Consider the following 17,264-nt stretch of genomic DNA (forward strand, 5'->3'; position numbering starts at 1 on the left):
TATAAACTGATGAGACATTTGATTTGTCATTGTCAGTCTTTAAGACTGTCAGTTCTTTTTATCACTTATTAATGACACGTAAGAGCAAGGAATATGGATAAAAATGTTACCTTATAAGAGGAAAAGTAGTATGAGAAACTAAGTTCATACTGATTAATATTATTAGAGGCCTTGCAACTTAGATCACAGTTATTTACGAATGGTTTGACAATTTTAATTCTACACGTTTAAACAGGTTTCTCTAAATGTCCTGGACACCTTGTTCAGAGAGTGACATAAAACAGGAATGAAAATGTGCATGTCATTTCGATAAAGGTTAGATTAGATGACTGGAAGTGCTCGAGCTACGCTCTCAGCGCTTTCGAACGGCACTGAATATTATCATTTGAATGCGGATTTTGTTATGAGAATTTTATTTACAAAATGCATGCCACGTTTGTTAACATTATGAAACACATTTGGAATTATATAACATTCCAGAGGATGTTTTAAATTTTTATGTGGCAATCGGTATGAGATGGATATTTGACAATCATCCCGAAACGAAATATATTTCAACAATGTGTTCAGAAGGTAAATCAGTGGATGGAACATTTCACCGCCAACAGTTGTGGTCACTGAGTTTTGGGGACTGTCGTATTTTTTCCATCATGATGATGCTTTAGTTCAATCATCTTCAAAGGCGACGGCGAAGTTATAAAGATTATGACACCAAATGTTTCATTACAAATCTTAATTTTCATGTTTGGCTGTCTAATACTATTACTTGCTTCCAAACATAAAGAAATTAATTGTTGATAAATGTGTTCCTCCAAATTCAGAAGATATTGAAACCAATGCTTATCCTGTTTTAGGGAAACCGAGAAAAAGCTCAAAAACCATTGGCCTAAGATTTTCGACCTTAGAGACTTAAAAAACAAAAATGAGATCGATATTTCTTCATTTTTTTCATTATTTTTTGCTTATGCTTATCAAAAGAATTTTTATATTTTCAATCCGGTGGCCTAAATTTAATTAAACTGATTCTTGATTATAAAAATATGAATTTAAAATGCAGTTTTCTCGTTTATTTTCCGACTTTTAAATCATTTCTCAATCCTGGTCAATTTTGCTGATTACTTTGCAAATTTGAAGCCCGCAGTTAATACAGATGTATCCAACTTGTCGTAATAAATTCTGTTTTATTAAGCATTTTTCGGATTCAGTTCTAAAAGAATTTTAAACGGAAGCAGGTGGCAAATTTCTTGGAAAGAAAGGAATTTTCCATAAAAGCATTGGCTTGAAAATCCGTACTGGAGTAAAATCAACTAAAGTAAAAATGTATTCTTAGAATTCTTCAGTTCGAAAGACGCAAAAAGAATAAATTACATTTTGTATCTAAAAGGAATTCTGAGTTCATCACAGTGAAGGTTCAGCAGATCCTTGGCATTTTTTTACAGTCTATGCTTATTCTTTTTGATACACATAGTTTTCAACGAAATGACAGAATACAATCGCAAATGCAATAAACTGAAGCATAAGAATATGGCTCAGAAAAAGACATATTATTACGTTTAAAAAATTGGATATTTCTGTAATCACGTATGGGAGGAAACCGTTTAATAGAATTAAAGTTAATGCCATCGGCCAGAGAGTACAGTGTTTAGTGACGCAAACTTCCATCCCTCAGGGGTCGGTTTCAAATCTCGGAGAAGGCATGGTTGTTTGTAAATATGTAATGCCTATACAGCATGAAAGCACTCAAGCACGGATAATGACTATGCCAAGGAATTAAAATGTTTATCAGACTCTTAATTTTGCAATATTAGAAAATAATTATATTTGCAATATTAGAAATATTCCTCGTGTGCGGAGTAAGGACTAGCAAGAACTGGAATATCTGTGATACAAATATTGATATTTCATATCGTTATGATTCGAAAAACATGAAAGTTCTTTTCCAATCTTGGAAACGAAAATGTTTGAAATATACCTGAGGCAATAAATAATAAAATAGGACAGAGATGTGGAATGTGAGTTGCTGAGTATGCCTATCGACTCGGCTTGATCATGGCTTGTCGACTCGTCTGATAGGTTAGCAGCCTTTGGATCGTCTGTGCAGAGTGGACATTAATTCTGCGGCTGATTACTTTAGCTATTGGGATCGGTAGTCCTGGTTTGTAGTGTATTGCGGATCAAGGCATTTAGGTATGTAGTTCTTCAAGAAAACGAGTTTGACGGACCTTTTTCCAACACCCGTTCCCTGTACCCGTTAGAAACCATTTTCAGTGCTCTTGATCTGCAAGAGAATTCAGAAAGGCAGAATGTCTTCATCTAATTGAGCTATCATATTTATAATCATGCGACGCTAAAAGAAATTATATTATTCCCAGATTTATTTATGCTCAAAAACAAATTTCTTCTTTTTCAATTATTGGCTTACCGTGAGGGTTCTTATGTTCGGACATAACGGAGGTTTCTTCAAATGGAAAGATTTTTCATCAGATATGACATAAATATGTGGCTATATTTGCTAATATATTTATTACTTTGATGATGTTAGTGTTTTTTCTTTTCATAAGGAAGGATGTACATTTTGGATTTATTTCTGATGTATGATGAGTGTGGAAATCCTTGGTTATTGCACATTTGAATAAATAATGTGTACCATCTCTTAACTCTCCGCAGACGCAGGACGCTCTTGGAGTAAAAGTATGTAGCGAATGCACCACGAACTGACAGAATCTAGTTTAATTCTGGAAAGCTAAATGTGTATCTGTATCAAAATTTGGAAATATACTGAAAATCGTCGCTCGCGTTCGTATGCTATGTCATTCCTGTTGCCACGCTGTCATTTTTGTTTGTCGCAGATTCGAAGTGAGATGACTTCGTAGCCATAGTAAATATACTAGTATGCCGTTGTTTTCTGCTTGCAAAGATATATGTCTATTTGGAAGAAAAAAATATGCAATTGTGTTCCTTTAATAACTTCTGCTTTTAGTTCGGTAAATTTAGATTGGTAAGCAGAGTTTTCTATTTTCGTATTGATGTGCGTAAGATAAGATTTATCTTTCATCCACTTTTAGGTTACTATGGCACATCAAAATCAAACCTAATCATAATATTTTCTTCTTTTCAGGTTATTGCGGCAGCAATGCAGAAAGCATTTAAAATATCTATCTCTACATAATTTACTTACAGCTTGGTTGGTAAGTCCATTGATCGCGACAAACCTAAAAGGTATATCTCCCTTAGGAGATATATCTTCATTAAGGAAGATTTAAAGGGAATCATTTTGTTATAAAAGTTTCATGTTGGGTAAACATCAAGAATTCCATACATTCACCTGCTGACAGCAAATTGTGCCCAGAACGGTCTACTAATGTTCAGTGGCTTTATCTGTTCGATGATTGGTAGGTTCTCTCCTGTATACTCAAGTAAGCCTTATATTCACTTTAAAAACATTATATTGAAATATGAAAACAATCCTATCATCCTGATAATCATATTCTGTGAAATGTTGTAAAATAATGATACTGAAGAAAATCTGCAAATGAAACAAGAGACAATATTTAAAGGAGGCATATTGAAAATATTTAATTAAAATAAAAAATTTTAAAATGCTGTTACAGCATCATGTCATGGGACATAATTATATACAGTCAGATGCATAAATTAAAGTCAAGTTTCTATCGTAGAACATGTTTTCTCTATTTGTTTAACGTATGAAAACAATATTACCAAAAATGTCTACCACTTTTATATTTCTTTGAAAACAATTCGTCCTTTCTGATCGTTTATTTATTTATTTATTTTTTTATTTTATTTTTTATAATACAAAATAAAATTGTATGGAGACGTTAAAATTTAATAAAATGTGTATTTAGTTTTACCTTATAGTATTATTAGAAAATATTATAATCAAAGAAATAAGTAGTAATACTCAGTAATTATTTATATGAGCAGATAAAACAAATAATATTTAGTCGCATATTTGAATTTTGTGTAAAATGTACTATTATAGTGTACCTTGAAATATTTGAGAGGTTTCGTGTACAAGATCTGTTTGAACTACACGCTGATGAAAAGTAATTAGTCTTAAACTCTGGATTTACAAATAGGTCACGCAAGAAGTAATTAAGGATTAATTATGATACTTTAGTGATCAATTGCAGGTTCCATTCGTGAAACAAAAGCATTGAACTTTCTTTGCGTTAGATCTTAAGCAATTAATTCTTAAACAATGCCGCTTTAAGATCTTATGTATTTAAGCCGCTTATTTCTAGCTAACGGTTGGAATAAGGCTCCAACAACAAGATGCAAATAGCTTTTAAACGTCGATCGTTTCACTCTCTCTTAGTTTCTTGAGAACTCGGAACTCCTTTTCGTGAATCGCTTTGTTAAGAATGAGAGTTGAAAATAATAACCTCCATGAAACTTTCCAAGGTCCGTGTTAATGACAGATTTAACTTGGCTCCAAAACGTGAGATGTAGCTAATGACTTTACACCCTCTAATGTTTGGAGCTTATTCGGAGCATAGAATGGTGCATAATCATTTCCTGGCGACGCTATCATTCGTCCATGGAGTTGGATGGCGGATTCAAGTTTTAAATGAATGGGAGACTTTTGGAAGAAAATGGGGATATTTCCGACTGCGAATTTCAGCATACTGCCAAGTGCTGCTGACTTTGTCTTTTTATTAAAAGGTGGCTCAATAACATAAGATAGAGTTTTAATGAGGCAAGCAAAGAAATTCCACTTATGACGATGCGAAGGAATTATAGCATGAAAACAATTCATTTTAAAAGAATACAAAATTATTTGCTTTCAACGTTGAACACCATATGAATATAAAGAAAAGGGTATTTGAAGCATCGTAATTTCACATAATCATGCTCTTTTAATTTCACAACATTAATGAAAAGGTATATTATTTTTATATTTACGGTAGTGTTCGGTGGAATGTTTGAGTATTTTTACAAAAATTGTCCAACAAATATCCCAACAAATTAAAATATGTCTAATGGTATGTATTATGAGAACAGCCAAAATGATATCGATAATTCTGAAAGTGAAAAACAAAAACTATTTTGGAAATTATAATGAATTTTCATCTTCACCGCGCCCATCCGGGTAGCATTCTGATGTTTCTTAATTTTAAATAAATGAATAAAAATTACATAGGAGCAGAATAAAAAGTAATTATATTCGGGGCCCGCAAAGCCTTCTAGATTTTTTTCACAGCTCTCTCCATCTGTATTCATGTTAAAGGAAATAAAAATTTACATAACAACAATCAGAATGCAAAACATCAATATCTATAATTACAATAAACTAAAATTAACATAAACCTTAGCATAATAAGTAAAATTTAAGTTAACTAAATAAATTTGATAAACAGATACGATTGGCATTATTAATGAAAAGAAACAATAAGCTAACTATGCTTATTCAGAATGACAAGCACAAAAACTTGATATCAGTAAATAAAGAAATGCAATAAATGCATATTGTTCAATTGAATATACCTTAAAATTTAGATTTCAAGAGGATATATTCAAAATGATCTGAATGGGTGTATGAACAATGCAAGCCAGTCGCCGACAAATCACGATAGTGATTAGCGACGCTGACTGCCGAAACGAAGAGCTCGGGTTCGAATCCCGGGGAAGGCATGGATGTTTGTATATGTATAGTGCCTGTGCGGCATAAGGCACTCTAAATATGCGGGAGACCGAAAATCCTCTAGAGAGGTTCATGGTAAGGGCAGATGAAGGAGAGTCCCTCAGACCTTTTCCTCCAGGATGCTGTCCATTAAAATTGGGTACAGAAATGAGCAATGTCATACTGTCACCTGTATGGTGTTCAAAACCCCTGACAACGAGAGGTGCAATCTTGCAATCCTTCCCACGATGAATTCCTGGGCTTGTGCTGAAGTTACTGTCAGACAAATGAGATAAATCACAAGAACAATAAAAAAATATATAGGCGTTCAGATGTCCATCTTGAGAAATGCTTATATCTCAAAGTAGTTTCCTTTGTTAAACTCTCTACAAGACAAACGTCTTCTTTTTTAAGGTTACGCTCAGAAGAAGGATTTAAAAAGTGATCAGCGTTCCTCAATTGCATTAATACTCCTCTATTCATTTCAAGCATAATTTCTTAAAAAGCCTTGACTGATAAATTTTCTTTCTTGTTAGAATCTCCCGATCGGAAGACTTATTAAAAAAACTCTGTAAAATGCAAAGGAAAATTTGCATCCTAATTATACAAATTATGGAGTTTGGGAGATGCTTTATTCTCTGATTAGATATTTCATGAATTCCTGGTTCTTTCTTGATTTTTAATTTTTTAATTATATTCTTAATTTCCGAAGCAACCCTTCGGTTTGTTTTGGTTACTCTTCGGTAAGTTTGATAAGATTCTTCACATGATATTTAGACAATCACGAACTCTGAGGAATGTGCTAATTTTAAACTCTGAATCTGACGGCCGAAGATGTGGCTAGACCAGGGATTCCAGGTGTTTCGCACAGATATCTGCTTTTCCTTCATTGGATGTGGCGACTTGGTTGCCATGATGAAGAGGTCGATTAGTAGAGTAATTACTTTTCAAGTTATTCATAAGAAGCAAAAAATCCATCATGTAAATTTATATTAATTAACTTAACTTGCCAGACTTCTTCTTTGTGGGTTTTCATAAGCTTTTTTGTTTCTTTATTCAGCCGATTCTTTTTAATGCCGGATCCCAAGTGGGATGAAATCTTTTCCTTAGCCGATTTCTGTGTTTAATGTTTTTCATGGATGCATTTGGGCAATCTGTATGTATTTTCGTTATTGATAATGTCTGAGCTGGCTTCCGAAATGGAGTTTTGAATACAGTTAGTGAGTATATTTCCAGGAGTGTCATTTCCAAATGAGATGCCTAGATTCGCGAAATTAATATCTGTCACTCATCAGATTTTGGAAGAGAACCTAATCCTTATGCTTTATGATGCTCTTTTTGTCTGATTAAGAATTTTCAGGACTGCAATAATAGGGAGACGATCAGATGACATATCGTGATTCGCTTCTAGAACTATAGGTTTGGTAGTGGTTGAGGGAGTTAAGTATAGGATATCTAATCTTCCCAAGGTTTCCGGCTTGTACATATAATCATCAGACGAATGCAAGACAATGGGTAGCTGAGAACGTATTCTTAGCGGACTTTTCCTTTGGCAGTGCTACATTGACAGTTCCATGCAACATGTTTTGAATTTATATCACAAGCAACTATTGTGGGGATTTGAGACGATAGACGAACGTTGGAGGAATCGTTACTGATTTTGTTTTGCGGTGGGTTGTAGGCAGCCGTGAAGATGATACTTCAAAAATTTGGTAGCAAGATAGTCACAGTCACTGTTTTACTGCTACAATCCGTGCTTTTCTTTACCAGACAGAAATTAAAAGTTCTTTTGGCATAGACGCTTCCTCCTCTATGGCTAGTTCGATCACAGCTAAATTAACGATAGTTGGAGATACTTAATTTATATCATGACTGAGCATGGGTTTCCGTCACAACTGCAATGTGAATTTCATGCTCTTGAATAAAATTCTGTAGCTCCTGCATTTTACTAAGCAGCTCATTGGCGTTAAAAATACAGAAACATATAGGAGAGCACGATTTTAAAATATTGTCCATGTGCGGTAGTTTTTGCAGTGGAGTCTTAAGGTGTTTTTTTCGCTTTCAGGATTTAAATGCTTGAGCAGCAAGGGAATTCCAGATTCCTTAAAATGTTGAACGAAATTTGGAAGTTCACTTATCGTATTTTTCACCTCACTCACAAAATCAGCGGATAGCCCTGTGGATAATGCCTGCGCATACGATTTGTCGATAACAAATCTGTTGGAATATGATTTTTGCTGCGGTGCAGTTGAGACAGTTTTCTGTCTTGGAAACTTTTCACTGCCACGAGAGTTTCCAGTGTGTCCTTCGTTTCACCATTTCGTCGGGACATTTTTATCTTTCGTGTATTTAAAGGATTCTCGAGCTTGTCCGCACTATATACAGCGGGGCTGATGATGGCAGTTTGCCTGTGAGAGTAGGAACCTTTAGCAGCGATAGCAGTACAAGGGTCTCGCATGCCCTCTGTAGCGTTTGATTTGGATTTTCATGCCGAATATAAAATGCTCATGGTAAATGTCCTTGCTACATTCAACACGGGCTAGGATGACGAGAAAGATGGGGAGGGTGATGATCTCACCGTTTCGTCGTCTTGTAAATTGATTTATTCTGATGACAAAATGTAGCCTTTAGAAATTAAATCATCAGCAATATCCTCAGTTTTTATATATGCAGACAAGCCTTTTTATTTTTGCTTTCAGGAAGTCGATAAGTGGTCGGCAGTTTGGTTTGTAATTGAATTCCATCCTGTATCTGCTGTCCATAGCAGTCATGTAGCGAGAAATTATGTAGGGTTAAGAGTTTACGAATTAGCATCCAGGTTTTTCATCTGTACTTTACCATAATAGGGAGAGGTTTACGTCCTGGTTTATACTTATTAGTTGACGGTTGAGCAGGCTCAGCGTCTGTAGGGGTTGTATACAACACTTTTGATGAATCAGAGGTTGTAGTTGTTCCTTAAGGTAGGGCAGGCTTTCGGATTGGTTGTTTACGTGTCCTCCGTATGGCGTCTCCTCTAGGGCCGCTTTTGTCAGACAGACTTCAAACTATCGTTCAGCGCTTTATAATTTGTGAAAAGATCAGATTCAGAGTTTGCTGGACTCTCAGTTCTTCCTACGCTTCCTTTGAATGTGGGAAGAGGTGAAAATCGTCATTCTGTTCGGCATTCGCGGGAATAGAAGCATCTGAATTAACAGCAGGAGTTGCATTAGCTTTGACGCTGTTGACTTTGTTGAATTCTTCATTAGCGAAAGATCTGAATCTTTGGCAAAGTAAAAGATCACGAGTTTCAGAAAGGAAAGATAAAATATTTTCTTCGCCACGTTTTCGTCCTGCGATGTTTCCGCTGTAACCAGGAAACGTGTAGAGTGATTTCAGAAAACTACGAGAATTTACTTGATTATTTTGTTTTTAACTAAGATTATTAATGTTACGCAGAAATAAGTTTGTGTGAACAACTTACATGTATCAATCACTTATGTAGCATACTTATTGAAAACACATCTATATAATATGTTCTTGGAACTTTCGTAATCGGAAGAAACTTGATACATTTTGAAAACAGACATCTTTTATGCATAGAATGCTATGCTTAGTTCTGAAACATTGCCATTCTGAGAACAGCTAAATCTACATATTCCTCCTGGAAAACATGTATAAATATGTTTATTGATTCATAGAATCGTTCTTGAAAAAATGTGTTCTATGAATGAAATAGGAGAAAAGTTCGGAGGAGGGCAAGAATGAAACACTGTTTCTCTGGAAGTTTTCTGAATAAATTTCGGAGCATTATTTATGAATACTTTTCATAGTATTCCTTATATAACCCCAACATGTTATATTTGTTATTATGTTTCAAGATAACTGCGATTTACAATGCAAAAACTTTAAAATTTCTTTCAGCTGCATTATGTTGGAACAATACATCTGTAAATCGTGTTTGTCAACTACACACGTAACTGAATATTGACTATAGACATTTTATCAGTTGTTATATTATAGCGTAATTTGAGCTACCGGAATTCGTTTCATACTCTGTTAAATTTAGGGCTTTTGGTGATGAGCCTATACTTTAAACAGAAACAAATAGCGATTTAAGATGATCCCTTAGAAGACATAAAACTGGGGAAAAGGAATTTTTCAAATGAATATGAAGGCAGAACTTGTCCTAAAAGCAGACAAGCGATAAAGTAACTGAAACTTAAAGTTCGGTCCGGCTTTAGAATCTCGGTGACCGGATTTCCTCACGTATCACGTGTAAGGTGTATACGAGCCAGTTTGCCTTTCAACGTCCCCTACAGAGGCTATCTCTCCCCTTAGTCATATAGCCCTAGAAAGGTTTGCCATAATTAAATAAACCAATCCAAAGGCAGAGTTCGAGAACACAACTCCAAAAACCAAAGGCCAAAAACAAAATGTGATAGAAGATGTAGAGAGCACTGGTTCATGATGAGCAAAGTATAAATTTTGAAAATATACATTAAGATCAAAGATTTATATATCAGTATTAATGGGAAGCATGTCCGTGGATCCATCGTTTTATTATGTGAAGTGCTATTAAAACATTTCGCTTAAGTTTTCAAAAAGCATATTAAATCATAGTAGAAAACGTGTTAAAAAGTAATCTAAGTCTTTTTTTCAGTTGACATTTTCTTAATATATAATTAATAGTCTGCATGTGCAAGTTGTTTGACCTGTTTTATTTATATATGCTTCTCTTTTATTTTTATCTTTACTTAAATAAAATAATAACCTGCATAAGAAGTAGCCCATTTCAGCTGTGATAAACAAATGCGAACTCAGAATAAATTAGGGCTGTTGGCATCGGTACGGTTATGTATATGATATAGTTGCACTTGAAAATGAATTTCATATCTATGGATATTCATAAATCTATGAGCTATAAGAAATAGATTGCAACAATAATTGTAGAGACATAATGTTTCTTGATGCTGAAGAGATGAATGCCCTCACCTGGACTCGAAACACGGATCTCTCGAAATACACGCCGAGCGTGCTGACCATTACACCACGAAAGCAAGCTAAGAATCCGTTTAGTGGGCTTCTGAGGTATATCTGAGCTATCATTACTGTTGAAACAACTTTAAAAAATGCCTAATATAAAGCATAAAGGAGAAAAAAAAACAGAAAGTCACAAATTCTATTATACAAAATGCGCATAGATACAAGTTGAAGAAAGGTCGGCGCCTATGCACACAAATAGACACATTAGGTATAGCCTTGAAATTTAGACGGAATTCCGAGAAAGGACACTTCTGGCTCCAAAAGCGCACAGCGAATGTTTTACATTGTTGCAATAAATAAATAAAAACAATGCGTAACTCATCACAAAATGCAAGAGACCTAACTACAAAGAAATTAGCACAAATAATACAAAAATTTTCAACACTACTAACGAAAACGTTATGCAAACCATACATTGCACACAAAAAAATAATAATAATAATAATAATAATAATAATTAAATGAGAAGTAAATTACTCTGAATGAATGGTAAAAACTCGTTAACTTCAAATTTATGCAGACGATATTTAATGTTGTTGTTAAAATAGCTATTTATTTAACTTTTATCACGTTTACGTACATTACGCTATGCGAAATTGCGTTAATAATAGGCGATCTTCTATTTAAATCCTCCGCACAACCCAGCAAATTGTTACATTGGGTCACATTTATTTATATACATTTCTATTAATTTTATTTGCTCAGATCTTGTACTTGTCTTGAATCATAGAATCTAACTTTTTTTTGATACATTATTTTAGTAATGTTAGTTCTTAAGAATTTTTTATTAGGGAGGCATAAACACTTTTATATAGTTTAAAATTTTGTAAAATGCTAATAAATAAAACAATAAATTTGTCGAAAGACATTATTTAAGAATTTACTATGCTTTTTTGGTTCAACATCCTAATTCGCCGGTTCATATCACGTGACCCCAAGTGATCTCATCTCACGTAAACTACGCTACAAAAATCGAATTATATCAGTAATTATCTACATTAATTTCATGTTAAATCTTAATTTCGAATACAGGTTTAAATGAAAGAATTATATCGTACGAATAGCTTACTCAGAATTTATCTAAAACCTCAGTGCTTTACTTCGCTAGAGCATTCTCGTTAGAAATGATGAATTTAACCCTTGACATTACCTTTTCCACATTTTCCTTTCCGGTGTGCGGTGTGATTGCATCATAATTAATTTAATTGCCGCAAAGGGCCAGGGCCTTAGGGCATAAAATTGAACTATCTGGAAAAAATTCTATGTAATTGTTTGCCAGTATTTGAAAGAAACAATCAATCTGATAAGAAATAGATGTGACTTGTTTTGAAAATGAGGCGCAAAAGGTTACCAGCGAGGATATTACGTTTGGCACCAGTAGTACCATTACTGGCGACTTTATCACCTGCGCCGGCTAAACGGAAAAGTACCGATTAAAGCATAATGTACATACAAAATTTACCTTGGAAGGTGTCAAATCGATAGTATTTTATACTTAAAACATAATCTTATAGAACATATCTTTTCTTTTCTATTTGAATTACCATCAGTGGGCCCGCAACAAAAACGAGGACTTTCCATTGTTAAAACACTTTTACATGCATCTTAAAACTATAAAATAAAATTTCAGGAGAAGATATTTCAGACCGGTGGAGACCGAAACGCATAAAATACAGTAATTTCTATTTGGAAAGCTAATTGATCTCCAGTTCTATTAAAATACTGCATAGAAAACAAAATCTTACGGGCCTACACCGGTAGGATGTAATTATAATTATAATCGTAACTAAGAATTTTCATTTTATACAAATCTCTGTAGTTGTTAAGAGATAATATAAATTTTAAACACTCAACCTGGAGTCTAAATTGGAAATTTTTCGTTAAATTTTTCAGCCAGGTTAATAGAATCATGAGACTTCAGGGTTGCTACTTATTCTCCGTTTTTTTCTCATCTGACTGTCTGGAGGGTCTAGTACTGCAATCTGTGTATAAGTTATCCTTAGCTGCTTAAAAAAAAACGTGTAGTCGCGGCTCTGTATGTCTCAGTTTCCTCAAAACTCCTGCGCCAACGTTTGTGTTCAATTGGCGAGGAAACGATGAAGTAAGGTCACTAAGTTCCTGCAACTTTCCGAGCGTCGAACCTATTTTTTTCTTGAAGGTCAACCTTCAAGAAAAAAATAGAACTTAACTTTACAGGAAAGAAAAGTCTTTACAGAAGAAAGGAAAGCTAATTACGCTTGCACACCAAACTAGTATAAGAAAACAGAAAATATTTAAAATTTAAAGTTAAATAGCTTTAAGGGTCAAACCAAATCAGCCTCAAACAAAACACAATAATAAAACAAATTAAAGCAAATTTAAGTTTTTCAAGCAAAAATTCAATGTTAAAACCAAACTTCACCTTTAAAGGGTAATTGATGAACATTACCAAATTTAATTTAAAGTAGGGTTTAAAAATCAACTTCAAAGAACTACTTTAAATCTGGACAGTTAATAAAAAATTAACGTTAATTCGAAATTAAATTGCTAATAATCAAAACAGAAAACAGTATTACATAATAGTCTTAACAAATCATATTACAGACTGAGTTTATGAATTTACAACTTATAAACATTGCACTATATAGAGCGGAAGAAAGGTAATCCGAAAACTTCATGAGAAACGGAATTATTTCTAAATACGATTGGAGCTGAATATTTTTTTAATGTGTGTAGACCTATATTGGAATGAACTAGCAAAACTTCGAACGTTGAAACACAAAATGAAAAAAAACGTTGTATAGCTGATAATATTTCCATTTGTAGAACACACATGGAGATTCATCTCATTATTTAACGTCAGTTTCTGGATGCGACTCTAAAGATAATACGCTTTTAAAGTAAAATGACTATAACATAAGCTTTTAGGAACATATTTACAAAAGTAAAACTCATTATCATTTAAAAAGATAAAGGCAAAAATATACAAACTGTGTAAGACTTAAATGTAATAAATTCACCACAGTTCAATAGTTAATGTAAAGGTTTTACTCACAATAACGCATGTGATGTTGATGCTTAGTGAAATGAGAACTTAATCCATTATCTGCTGTTGAGTAGTTTATTTATTCATAACTTGTCGTTATTGAACTATCGAAAAAGGAAAAAAGCTGTATTTTAAGAATATTAAAAAATATTTCCATGATAATTTAAATTGGCTCCTCTCATACTGGGGTTATTCGGTAAAAGACACTTTATCTATTAAAGTATGCATAAAAGTATTTAGTTAGAAATTAACTCCTACAAACGTATGTTGCCTTTTAATGTTCTCCTTTGCGTTGGCGTTTTAATCAAATTTCATGGAAAATTAAAATAAAATCATATTGGAATTGAAAATTCTTCCGTGAAAAAGATCTTACTGTTTTCTTTTTTACTATAGCTATTCAAAGCCAAGCATTTTCATACAAACACTGGGCTATGCCGTGTTCTTTACAGCGCAGATCACATTAATGAGCAAATGTTTATGTACGCATAAAGTACAATATTTAGTTTCGCTTTATAAAAAGACTAGTTTGCTAGAAATAGTGCAATTTCGCTAAAGAGCTTTGTGAAAAACAGACTTAAGCTGCTTAAAGGTTATAATTGTGTTTTAATTTTCAATAAGTTAGATAATGGGTAAAAGCATGACAATGCAGAGTTATCTTTATTTTGGCGTAGAGAAAGTCTTAACTTTTGCCATAATCCTCTCCATCTTTAAAGGAATTTATTTCCTAATTAAAACTCTAAAGCAAAGATACTCTCGTACTTACTAAGAATCATAAGCCCATATTTTTATCGGCAGAGAGTTTTGCATTCTTTGCTCGTTTTACCTCATTTCTACTAAACAAATTTCAACTTAGAGAGTTGGAATTAACTTTTCCTGTTAAAAGAAATATTTTAATTAATATTCCTTACTTTTCAATGCAATAAATTAATTAATCTCGCATACTAATTTTTAAGAAATCTGTTGTCTTTACGATATTAAGCTAATTAAATTAAAATCTTCCAATTAATTTAAACATTCATATGACGAACAAAAACAACATTAGTTGCTTAAATAAAATACGCTTGTATAACAACATGATAACTCAAAAATTACCGGACTGTCAGAAGTATACCTTAAAACCTCTTTCATCTGCTAAAGAACTAAGTGTCGCAATGCGAATGCTCTGCTTGACATTGCTGCTAGTTTTAAGGTAAGGCTTAACTAGAAGTTAGCAAGAAGTAAGAAGTAGGGAATTACTGTAATTCATTAATATATGAAAAGTGCAATAAAATTATCCTCTAAAACGTTTTAAGTCATATAAGTATTACATAAAGTCTATGAAAACACAAAAGGGTTAGCAAATGTTCTTAAAGCTCGAATGTACAAATGAAGAAATTAAATATTACAGTTAGTAAAATTGAAAAGTGATTTGTTATTATAAGTGATGACCAGTTTTGGGGTGTTTTAAATTTGTTTCACCTACTGAGTGTGTGAGTCAGAAAATGTTAGTTTCTAATTAATGAGAACCGTTTATTTGGAAAATTAAAATATGTTACACCTTCTTAATTTAAAAAAAATGTTAATTATTAATTAAATGTTTTAATTGTTGTAAGCTGAAATTTTGTGTGACAGATGCCATATTTTCATAGTAAAAATATGTCGTAGGGGATACTGAGCAGTTACCCAAGTATTTACTAATAATATTATTATATGCAAGAATTTAATAAATGTGTGTTTAAAATTTAATTGCATTTGTATATTTATCTTGTGTGCAATTATTTACCTTGTGTGTAATTTCTTAATTTATCTGTGGTCTATCATGTCCCTCTATTTGTTTGAGCCAGGAGGCGTTTTAAGAATCATAGAGCGTTAATTGAATTTGTGTTATTGTTTTTCCTTTTATTAGGTTTAATCACAACGCGAACCTAAAATTTAACTTGTACTACCACTATACGATTGTTTATAAGAATGTTCTTATGATATATGAATGATGATTAGGATTATCGATTTTTTAGTTAATTTGTCTGGCACCATAACTTGAATCAAGGTTCAAAGTTAATAAAGATTAAAACACCTAAATTTTCATATATTTAACATTCTCGTAAATTATTCGTAACACTAATTCATGCAAAAGGTAAACATTACTGAATTTGGAATCATTTCTGGAGACATTTCTGAATTAATATAAAATAATTAATACATTTTAGTGTTTTTATTCCAATCACAGAATATCAAAACTACCCCAAATTTTAATTACATGAAAATAGATTTTATTTTTAGCAACTTATTTTTTTTTATTCAAGTATTATTTTTTTCATGAATTTAAATGAATTAAAAACGAATGTACGAAACAAATGAACTAAAATTAAAAACGTAATAACTGCTTTTAAAGAAATAAACACATTAACTTGTGATGATCATTTTGATGCTATTCAGAATAAATTTATTTCATATGATTTATGGTCACCCTTTTCTTGCAATAAATGCAACAAGAGTTATTTGTAAGGGCAAAGAAAACTTTCCGCAATATTCTGTTCCTTTTCTGGTTTGGGGTTCAGTAAAGTCCCTTTCCATTTTTATCATGAAATTTATGAGCTCCTGCGTTGATGTTTGGTTATACAAGACTCAGCTAAACATATTAAGGAAAAGAAATACCCATAAGCAAACAAAACACAGATTCTCTCTGCATTCAGAATACAATAAAACATTTGAAACCATAAATACAAGAAATTAATATCAATGATTGCATATTTGATTAATGGTATTCATATCGCATTTATCATGTTAAAAATAATTTACAACAACATTTTTTTCGCCTTAGAATTTGAACATTTGATCTAAAAAGCAATACCATATCTGTCTATTGTAAACTCAAATTTTTAAGAATTATTAACATTTTTTCCATAAAAACACAACTGTAAATAAATGACGATGATTGCAGAAATATAATTATTTTCCGATACACTATGTAAGGCGATTCGTTGTAAGAAACTTGCAGTAGAAACGTTAAACGTAGTAGTTAGGTATAGGCGAAGAGTGAATGATCAAGTTTAGTTTAATTTCTCACTAGAGATTATGTTTATCTCACATTTCAATGCAACTACCGAAAATGTAGCGGCTCATTTATTACCAAGTGATACAGGATTTTTTCTATCACAGTCTCTTCCATTCCTCCTTTCGAAATTATATCAGACCTTTCGGAAAAAGACGGATTTCCTTAGTATTCCGTACTTGTTCAATCTTAGAATTCTGTAAGCCAGTCTATTCAATGGATACCTCTCTTTTTCAAGAGATTCTCGTGTTGTTTCAATGGCGCTCGGCATTAATATCCGTAAAATAGAACTCTTCTAAAAACTAATCATGAAACAAACGGGCATGAGCCCAAGAATAATTTTTACTAAAGCGGATCGTCATCCATGACTGTGTTGTTCAGCTTCCGAATGTCTTTTAATCATGATGCAGCTTTCCTTACATCAACACTAAAATTACGATACTTTTCTTGCACATAGTGGTGATAAAACCTGACACATCTAATTATACCTTTACTTCTGTCACAGAAGAAAATTTACCTCTGAAATCCAGTTTCCAGTCTGA

Source organism: Stegodyphus dumicola, chromosome 5, assembly GCF_044657685.1.
Source record: "Stegodyphus dumicola isolate Sdum_Otavi_A_Nest chromosome 5, ASM4465768v1".
NCBI classification, from domain to species: domain Eukaryota; kingdom Metazoa; phylum Arthropoda; class Arachnida; order Araneae; family Eresidae; genus Stegodyphus; species Stegodyphus dumicola.